Source organism: Martes martes (assembly GCF_963455335.1).
Source record: "Martes martes genome assembly, contig: scaffold_265, whole genome shotgun sequence".
Taxonomy (NCBI): Eukaryota; Metazoa; Chordata; class Mammalia; order Carnivora; family Mustelidae; genus Martes; species Martes martes.
Genome location: NW_027666359.1, coordinates 34162 through 42593, shown reverse-complemented (window position 1 = coordinate 42593; position 8432 = coordinate 34162). Strand labels below are relative to the sequence as shown.

The following is an 8432-nucleotide window of genomic DNA, read 5'->3' as shown; positions in this document are numbered from 1 at the left end:
TGCGTATGTTCCCCAGAGTTCCCAGAAGGAAAGCTAATGAGTGCTGCCATGGCAACCACTTTAGCCAGGCAGGAAGTAAAGCTGTGACATTTCTGCCTGCTTGGGCTCTGTCAGGGAGGGGGAAGTAGGAGACAGTTGAGGGGAGAGTGTGATTGGTCCTGGTAACTATCTGATCTCAGTAAGAGGACCGTTCTGTAATGTTCAGACCCTGTTTCTTTCCAGCAGGAGGCTTGCAGAGCTTGCAGAGCTTGCAGGGCTGTGCCAGGATGAAGAGGAGTGATAAGCCTTGCCCCTGGTATGTATTACCGGTCCTTATTTGCCAGTCACTGGGTTAAGGGCTCAGTATCTGTTAGGCCATTTCCTTCTCACAACAGATACTAATATTTTCATATTAGATTTCAGAAAGCAAGAGGCGAAGAGCATTAATTTGCCCCAGACTCAAACCCAGAGCTTCTGTGCTTTTTGCTTGGCTATTTCCAGATTCTGAGATCAGGGCCTCTGTTGTATGCTTGATGGTTTCCTTTAAAGGTACCTTTTACGGAGACACCTGGCTGGCTCAGTCAGTAGAGCATGCAGCTCTTGGTCTCAGGGTGATGAGTTCAAGCCTCGTGTTGGGTGAGAAGCCCACTTAAAAAAGTCTATTCAAAAAAACCTTAAAAATAAGGATCTCTTTTACGAAACACAGATGACAGAGAGTAGACGATAATGGTTATCAACTCAGAATCAGGAACAATTTACGTAGCACTTTTTTTCCCCCAAATTTCCTTGCCTAAAATGGGGATAACAATGATGCCTATTGAATAGGATTTTTATGACGATAAAATCAAGTGGTTCATTGAAAGATTAAGAACACCTGGTATATCATGGCCTTTCTCCTTAAGGTTTACATATTATTCCTGTTCATTAGTATTATTAGTAGGAGGAGTATAAATGCTATTCTTTTAAATGGTCTTAACTGGTGAAAGGAGAAGACCACAATCTGTGTCAGAACCCAGTTTTGTTATTTAGTCCATGAAATCCGCAAGGCTGGGGGTCTCTGCCCTTAACCAGTGTGCTTTGTATATGGAGTGGTTGATTTCTCGTGTTGAAACAACTGGTCTCCATCCCAACAAAGGCAAGTACTTTGCTAAGCGTTCTCTCTCTTCAGGAAGAACAGTTGAGCTCGCTGCCTGGAAGACAGGGCACGCATCCAGGCCCGCCACACGCAGGTTGGCCTCCCCAGCTGGTACAGAGCGGTAAGCGCCGCGGGGTCGGGGGGTGGGGGAGAGTGCGGAAGGCAGGGTGGCTTCATGGGAAGAAGGACGAACGGTGGACTCGGTCGCAAACCACGCATCTGCCTCAGCCTGGCCCTGTGACTTCAGGCGGGTGGTTTCAGCTGTCGGATGATCCTCTGAGCAGTGGGATCGTAATAGGGGTTGACAAGGCTGAAAAGAAGAGGGAATGAAGGAATTCATATAGAGCACCTGGAACAGGGCCAGGCTTGCTGTAGGCTTTCGGTAAACATTAGCTACCCCACTAACGATGATTAAGAGCCTAACCAGAACAGACAGAATAAACAAGTAGGGGCCTTGGAAAGAGCCCACATGTTCCCTGACGCTGGGAACATTTTCTCAGTACTCCAGGCACGGGTGTAGCTTGAGCTGTCGCTGTTCGAGTCAGTGCCCAGTCGCCAGGGCCCGATCGGGATTTGTGTGGACGCTCGGTTCGGAGACTGCTGTCGGTGATGGTGCCCGGCCTCAGCTCTGCTCACTTCTCCAGATCCCACAGAGCCCCTCGCACCAGTGGCTGTGAACCTTGCAGTGCCACAGCTGGCGCCCAGCCGTAGCCCTGCCCTCTCCCCGTGATCCCTGTGTACGCGTGTGGTGGAGGGGGCCCTGGGGACCTCTGCGATGGGAGCCCGAAACACCCAACCCCGCAGCAAGGGCTTTCCTAAGGGGCAGAGCTCTGAGCTCCTTTGTGTCATGCTTTGAGGGTAAGGACAGCAAGACCCCCTGGGACCCCTGGCAGGGGTAAGTGGCCTGGCTTCTGGCCCAAAACCTTGGCGTGATCTTTCAGGCATATACAAGGGATTTGTTGGGTGTCCTGGAAAGATGCTGGTTTCTCCACATGCCACTTGGTGCGCAGCCCCGTGCAGTGCGTTCTCTGAGGGAGCTGGTCACGGACCACTGGTCAGCCACGAGCCCAGGTGCCTCTGTTCGGGGGCTTTTTATCAGGGGCCTATGGCAGAGGCCTTCCTCAGCCCCTCTGTCAAGGCCTCCTCATGTGGGGCCGTGGAGCACTTGCAGATGCATTTCCTCCACTCAGTACTCGGGACTTTTCCAGTTCTAGCCTTTTCTCTTCCCCTTCTCCTACCTGTGGGTCCATAAAATGGCGGGAGCCTTCTGTTCAGGGCTTCCTCCACAGGGAGACCACTCCTCGAGGCTGCGCTAAGCCACTCGACCCTTGCTGGAGCCGTTCCGTGGGAGAAAATGGGACAGTGGGGTCACTCTGCACCTTCTCTGATTGACCCCAGGTTATACTCTCAAAGGAAGTGACTCAAGGTTTGACTGTTAGTTTTCTCTGACTTCCTGTTTCAATCGACTGCTCTGAAACCCGGCGACTCCGCTCTCTCTGGCTCAACTCAGCTCTTGATTAAGAGGTGCAGTAAGCAGGGTGGTTGGTGTTGAAGAGCCCGAAGCCTGAAAACCTCATGGGGCACTTCACCAGGGGGTGCCGGTGGAGCGTGTTGCCAAGTCAGCTGCGGGAGGCGAAGGCTCTCACGGGCCACTTGGCCAAGGGGTGTCAGGAAGTGGCAGTGGGAGCCACAGGGCATTCTTGGAGGATGGCAGCAAAGTGTCTATCCGTCATTCCTCCCTCCCTCCCCCTTTCTTTCTTTTAGATTTATTTATTAGAGAGCAGGAGCGGGAGGGGCAGAGGGACAGGGAGAGAGAATCTCCAGCAGATTCTGTGCTGAGCACGGAGCCTGACACGAGGTTCGATCTTAAACCCTGAGATCATGACCTGAGCCAAAATCAAGAGTCAGCCCCCCAGGTGCCCCGCAAATGGTTTATATACGCTTTTTGGTTCCAAGGTAGACCATTGGTCCTTCTCTTTAGCTCCCAACACCCTGGCTGAAATCGTTGGGTGGGTCACATTCGAAATCCAACAGCGAGGGCCTGTAAGAAGCCAGGGAAGCAGTCCCCTCAATATTGTTTCCGGTTCTCCGAGGACGGGCCGGGGAGTAGTCAGAGAGCACGGAAACTGAGTTGCACCCGATGACTGTTCTTAGATCTAAGCCCATCCCTGGTGCCCGTGGACAGCCTGCTGGACAGTGTGTTATTGAGATTTGTGCTTCTAATTAAAAAAAAATGTAGAGTTCTTTGAGATTGCTATGTCCAGTGGTCTGAGGAGACCTTAGTAACTTGACAAGTTTGCGTCCGTGATGAAAGAGGGGATCTTGTTCAACTTCACGAGGCAAAGTGGCTCCAAGTGAGGTGCGTCACCATGGACCCCCTCCTCCAGAGCCTTGACGGTAGCCACCTTGCTTGAGGAGGAGGAAGGGAGAGAGCGGAGGGTGGGATTACAGAGACCCTCTTCTCAGCTCTGGGCTCTGACAGATTTGGCCACACAGGATGAGGCAGTCAAGAAACCTGGGTGAAGCGCCCTTACAGAGCTACGGAGGCCCCCCCACCCCACCTGGTGGTCTTTGGGGTCTATAGTGAGGGAGCAGGAGCTGTGTTGGATGAAATTTTTCACCAGGTGAAGATTTTTAGGTTCGTTCATACTGCTCCTGCTGGTTAACGAACCCAATTAAACGTCCACCCAAGTAAGCTTCAGAATGAGGTTAAGTCAGTCAGTCAGCCACACAATCTGGATCTTCACTGAGAAATTTCTGGTTGCCGAGAAAGTGGCTACTGCAGAAATAGCAAATGGTGATCAGGAGCCCTCCGGTGGACTCTCTGGGCAAGAGCTTTTCCAGAGACGGCTGTGGGCCCAGTCACTCAGCAACAGGCTCTCAAAGGAAGAGATGGACGTACTCCCCACTAAGGAGCTCCGGGCCAGTACCAGCTCACGGGGGACTTGATACAGGGGCCTGCTAGGGTCTGCATGGCGATGGCCCTCTGCCTGTCCTGCATCCGAGAGCCTCCAATGTCTTAGTGTCCTAGCTCAGGACAGAATTAGTGGCCCGCTGTTGGACCCTGTTGGATACTGAGCTCATGCTCGATGGTTGTGAGGTAATCTTAAGACCAGAAATCCCCTCGTGTCCTGGATCCCAGCAGATGTCTCAAATCACCTGGTGGAGGTGATTCAAGAGTTTTCCATACTAAAATATAAATGGTACCTGCAGGGATGTACAAAACTCAGCCCCGAGAAGGTCTCATCACTCCAAGGAAAGATCTCAGGAGGGTCCCTCTGGCTCCCTGGCATATTGCCCAAGGAGGCACTGTCTCCACCAGACCAGTGAGGTCCCTGAGGTAAAGGCTTCCTGGACCACAAAGGGGCTCTTTAGTGCCTGTTCCTCCTGGTTCATAACAAGCAGGAACAGGGGGCACCTGGGTGGCTCAGTGGGTTAAGCCTCTGCCTTCAGCTTAGGTCATGATCTCAGGGTCCTGGGATCGAGCCCCACATCGGGCTGTCTGCTCGGTGGGGAGCCTGCTTTCCCCTCTCTCTGCCTGCCTCTCTGCCTACTTGTGATCTCTCTCTGTCAAATAAATAAATAAAATATTTAAAAAATAAATAAATAACAAGCAGGAACGATGTGCGCTGCCATCCACACAGAGACAGACCTTTCCCTTCCCGAGTGTGGCAAGGGATGCTCGGTCCAGCGGGCAGAGCTGCGTGCAGGATGGCTGGCTGGCTGGCCCGGCCATGTCCACAAAGGAGGCTCGCTGTATTTTCGCGACTGGTACATTGTGGTGAGTGGCCTCGACATTTTGGGGGGCCTCTGGCAAGACTCAGATTGGCATGTAGAGCAAGCTTCCCTGTGGGGACTAGCCACTGGGGTAGAAATGAGTTCTGCTCCTAATAAGCATCTTGTTACCTGTGTGGGTGCTCACGAGAAAGGCCTCCACGCTGACAAGGGGGGAACATCACAAATGGGCAGACTGTGCTTGTCAACCACACAGGGAGACTGAAGTGTCTTTTTATTTTATTTTATTTATTTTATTTTTAAGAGTTTATTTATGACAGAGAGAGACAGCAAGAGAAGGAACACAAGCATGGGGAGCTGGAGAGGGAAAAGCAGGCTCCTTGCCAGGCACGGAGCCCGACGTGGGGCTTGATCCCAGGGCTCTGGGATCATGACCTGAGCCAAAGGCAGACACCCAATGACTGAGCCACCCAGCCACCCCTGAAGTGTCCCTTTACCCCAGAGCAAGTAGATACGCTTCTAGGATCCACAGGAAATGGCCATTGGGAATTCAGTGTAGGGAAGGAAAAATTCTTTCTCTACCCTTCAAGGTCTTCTAGCTCAATTAAATTAAATTTACATGAGACAGATTAATAGGAAAGAAAAAACACTGTCATTATGTGGGCGCAGAGGCCCAGTAATGAAATTGAGACCTAAGGAAATGACCAAAGTAGGCAGTTTTTATACTTTTCAGACCAAGAGACAATAAGCTTGTGAAGAATTGACAGGATAAAGAAAACAGGTGTTTGGGGGCGTGACTAGGGGATTCTAAGCAGAATTTAGGCTGAGGTAGTAGATTAGGAGGAAAAAAACAGCACAAGGTTTGTTTCTATGGTTTTCTCAGCTTTAAAGTCTCTGTCTCTGGTCGTAAAGATGTTTTTTTCACTTCTTAGTACAAAGAGGGCATTTTTCACAGGGGAGATCGGTTTCCCTCTTTCTTGGGGGACAGGACGGTCTAAGTGTCCTTGTATGAGCTATAACTTCTCTTTAAAAAAACCAGTATGCCATCATGGCACATTTTGGGGTGGCCTGCCCTTGGCCCCGCATTAGAAGCCATCCTAGACGGGCCCACGTGCCTGGGCTGCAACTGGTGTCTGAAGAAAACATGGGGCAAAGCTCCTCGGTGTGGGTTCTGGCGGTGATTGCTTGGATGGGACATGAGAAGCGCATGCAGCAAAGCGGAAGTAAGCAAGGGAGGCAACCTCAGCCCAACAGGCTTCCGCACCACGACGGGAACCCTCAACAGAACGAAAAGGAGAAATACTGGCAGCCCATGTGTCTGCTAAGAGGCTAATCTCTAAAATACACAAGGCACTCCTGTCATATAAGAGGGGGAAAGCAAGTAACGGGTTAAAGAATGGGCAAAGGACCTGGGTGGACGCTTCACTTTCCCAGAGAGGTCGTGCACACAGTACCACTCCTCAGCAGGAAAACGCAAATCAAAAGCACAATGAGATCTCACCTTCGCGGGGGAGCAACATTGTCACTCCAAAATGTGTCTCTTTGGCACGAGGATTAATTTAGGCTGATTGTTTTTAAGAAACAGAAGACTCAGGAAGTTTTTCTTTTTACCTCTTTCTTTTTACCTTTACCACACTGCCTGGGAGAATTTAGATAGAGGCCCTCTTCCCGGAGCCGAGCTACCATCCTAGACAGTGACAGTGTAACGTGACGGCCTCTGTGGTAGACAGGGAGGAACCAAGCCAAGTCTCTGTTAAAATGCCTCCCTGCGTCTGGTTGTTTCTTTGTGGCCTGGCAAATATCTGTTTACCAGACATTTATTCTTTTTCATCTTCCTGTAAATGGCTTTCCTTCCCTTTGAAGCCTCAGACCCCTCCCCACTTCTCCTCAGTTCAGGAGGACGTACCTAACTTCATTTTTGCCTGTCTTTGGAATGTCTTAGGTCTATGGGGATTCCCCGCAGGTATATAATTAAATTTGTTTCTCTCCTATTTTTCTGCCTTGTGTCATTTTGATCATTCAGCCAACCTGCCAAAAGTACCAAGAGGTGTAGGGAGAAACTGTCCCTTCTCTGACAACCTTACACCTGTCGAGGTGGCTACTGTCAAAAAGACAGGAGATAACAGGCAGTGGCCAGGAGATGGGGACGAGGGAAGCCTCATGCATTGTTGGTGGGAATGTAAATTGGTGCAGCCACTATGGAAAAACAGCATGGAGGTTCCTCAGAACCTTAAAAATTGGATCACTATATGATCTGACAATCCCACTTCTGGGTATGTTCATGGCAGCATTATTCAAATTATTCACAGTAGCCAAAACTTGGGAACAACCTGAGGGTCTGTAGATGGATGAAGAGATAAAGATATATATGTATAAAATGTGGGAGAGATATATAATGTGAGATATATATATAGAGATATAGATATATCTGTATATATCTGTATAGATAGATAGGTAGATAGATATCTCTGCTGTCATTTGTGACAACATGAATAAAACCAGAGGGCATTTTGCTGAGTGAAACAAGCCAGACAGAGAAAGTAAATACTGTAGATCTCATGCATATGTGGAATCTAAAAAAAAAATTAAATTAAACTCATAGAAACAGAGAGTTGAACGGTGATCGCTAGGGGCTGGGGCTGGGAGAAATCAGATGTTTGTCGAAAGATGAAAAAGTTCTAGGGAGCTAATGTTTGGTTGGTGACCACAGTTGTTAATACTGTATTGTGTACTTGACATTTGCTAACCGAGTCTATCTTTTTCACTTTTTGTCAAGTTTTAGATATTTATTGATGATTTTGTGCATTTAAGGGGAAGTCTTTCTTGGATAAGTGGAAAATTGTGCAGGTGGCTTCTGGAAGCCCTTCATTTTAGGCAGGTTTATAGTGAAACATTTCATTTAGAAGTCTGGACCTTCTTTTTTTTTTTTCTTTAGAAGTCTGGACCTTCTTCCGTTTGCTGTCATCTGCGTTCACTGAGTAGACCTTGTGTTGATTACTGGGACCCAGTGTGTCCCAGGGCTGTGGACTGAACGTATACCAGGCGCCAGACGTACAGCGCTGCTCCCATACCTCTGACCGAACGACAAAGGAAAAGAGGCCCCGAGCTTGGCAGCTTCTTGGAACGTCTCAGAAGATCTGGAGTCTAGAAGGAGAGAACAGGTCTGCAAGGAAGAGATTCTGTTAAGAGAATAGATCTTCAGACTTCTTTCTACACACAGGAAAGGTAACTGTGTGAGGTGAGGGGTGTATTACAATTACCCTGATTGTGATCATCATTTCACAACGTGTACATCTATCAAATCGTATTACGTACTTTAAGTCTATATAATTTTATCAATTAAAAAGAAAGCTGGGAAAAAATACAAATAAAATGTCAAGCAGATCCCCTGATGGGTGGTTCTGTTGAGTTCAGCTTTATCCTTGCTGATCGTCTGCCTACTGGGTCTGTCAGTTACTAATAGAGGGAGTGTGGAAATCCCTCACGTTAATAGTGGGTAATCTATTTCTCTGCATTTTTGTCAGTTTTTGCCTCTTGTATTGTGACGCTTTGTTGTAAAGTGCATATATTTCAAAGATTATTG

The 8432-nt window shown here is 48.8% G+C and overlaps 1 long non-coding RNA gene across 1 annotated transcript; it reads left to right on the top strand.

Moving 5' to 3' along the window:
* The first annotated feature begins 218 nt into the window (after nt 1–218).
* On the top strand, nt 219–8230 carry LOC308338067. The gene is made up of 3 exons (XR_013966366.1): nt 219–295; nt 1148–1235; nt 7785–8230. It is a non-coding gene; the product is annotated as an uncharacterized lncRNA (long non-coding RNA).
* The last annotated feature ends 202 nt before the right edge of the window (nt 8231–8432 follow it).